Consider the following 2029-nt stretch of genomic DNA (forward strand, 5'->3'; position numbering starts at 1 on the left):
TTTAAAATAATCAGTTTATCGATTCATATGAATGCGGTAGGAAAGATAAGAACAAGTAGCCGCAGGGGAAACAGTCATAATGAAGAAGAAGCAAGCCATAAAATATGAAGCTTTCTAAGATGTTACTCTGTGGTGTATAAGTGTGAAATCTAATCTTATATCACCATAGTCTCTCCAGTGAAAATTTCAATTCTTAGTTGAGTTACACCCATTTCAAATAACTGAAAACTAGAGGATATTTATTCTGAGTCAAAATGGTGGTCATATTTTAATTCTCTCATATTCTTATCAGTGTTATTATTGCCACAGTTTCAATTCAGGGAACAGTTTCATTGTAAGGTTTAGATCTTTCTTCAAAGTGAGCAGGAATAAGTTGTAGCTGTTCTGTGCTTCTGGAGGTGTCATTACTGATGGTTAGGTATACTGATACTTGTATCAGGACTTTGGCTACTTTGTAGGTTCTTCTTTCTTCCACCTTTGTCTGTCCATTTTCCACCTTTTCAACCCCATAATATTAGATTGGAGAGGAAAAATGAGAGATGGAATAGGAGCAATATTATCATTAGACTACTTCCTGCTGATTAGCGATATTGACTTCCTTGTGCAAGTTTGATCTTTGCCATCAAAATATCTATTTTTTCTTCTTCTCCTTTCTTTGCAAATTACTACTTGATGAACTATGACCAGTAGCAACCAAGTACCAAGCAACAACCCACACTGACTTTCAGGGTCTCTCTCTCTCTCTCTCTCTCTCTCTCTCTCTCTCTCTCTCTATATATATATATATATATATATATATATATATATATATATATATATATATATACATCCTCTGAAAATTTCCCAGAATTACAAACAGACTATCTCAAAATCTATCTGCAGGTGACAAAACCATTGTTGGTCTATAAGCTGTGGCACATTTAGGAGATGTCACCTCTTGGAGTAGGTATTGGCATTACTGGAGGAAGTACATCATTTTGGATGTGGGCTTTCAGGCCTCCTATGCTTAACCTACAACCAGTGAGACAGTCGGCTTCTGTTGCTGTCACGTCAAGATGTAGAGCTATTGGCTCCTTTTCCAGTATCATGTCTGCCTAAAGGCTACCATGTTTCTTGCCTTAGTAATAATGGACTGAATGTCTGAAACTGTAAGCCAACCCCAAATAAATGTTTTCCTTTATAAGTGTTGCTTTGGTCATGGTATCTCTTCAAAGCAATGGAAACCTGAACTAAGACAGCCTCCTATGTGTACTGCATGCAGAACATAGTTGAGAGTTTCAACAAAAAACTAAATCCAGGAGCAGAAAGATGTTATAAGATTAAATATAAAATTTTGAAATAGCCTAGTCAAACAAAACAGATATCAAAACAATAATTCTAAAGAAAAATACAATCCATAAAGACAACTGAACAGCATTAAATGAGTCAATTTTGTATTTTGAATGTTCCAGAAGGAGAACAGAATCACAGGAAACATAATCAATGAAGTAATGGTTGAAAATCTCTCATAGCTTGGTAGAAAGATATTCATGACCAGAATATTCAATGACTATTAAAATAAAACAGGTGTGACACTCTTGGTAGCATATAATACTCAAATTGTCAAAAGCAAAATCAAAATGAAAATTGTGGCAAATAGAACAAAATCTAATCTACACTTGTACCAGGGGATGCTTTCAGACTAATGACCAACAGCCATATTATTAGAAAAAACTGTAAAGGCCAGAAGAAAAAAAAAACAAATAAACAAAAAAAAAAACCTTTTTTTGTAGTAGTTATTCTTCCCCACATTTCTTTTTCTATGTTGACTTTCTTCCCCCACTGTAATTTAACAGTTCTTGTTCTAATTTCATCCATTAACTCTTTTAAAAACAATGATTTTCATAGCACATATTCCATTGTTTCTCTTTACCAACTCCTCCCAAACCCTACCACATCTTCATCCCCCCAAGTCTACACTAATATTCTCTCTCTCTCTCTCTCTCTCTCTCTCTCTCTCTCTCTCTCTCTCAATCAGGCCATAGATGCG

The sequence above is a fragment of the Rattus norvegicus genome, chromosome 2 (assembly GCF_036323735.1).
Source record: "Rattus norvegicus strain BN/NHsdMcwi chromosome 2, GRCr8, whole genome shotgun sequence".
Classification (NCBI taxonomy): domain Eukaryota; kingdom Metazoa; phylum Chordata; class Mammalia; order Rodentia; family Muridae; genus Rattus; species Rattus norvegicus.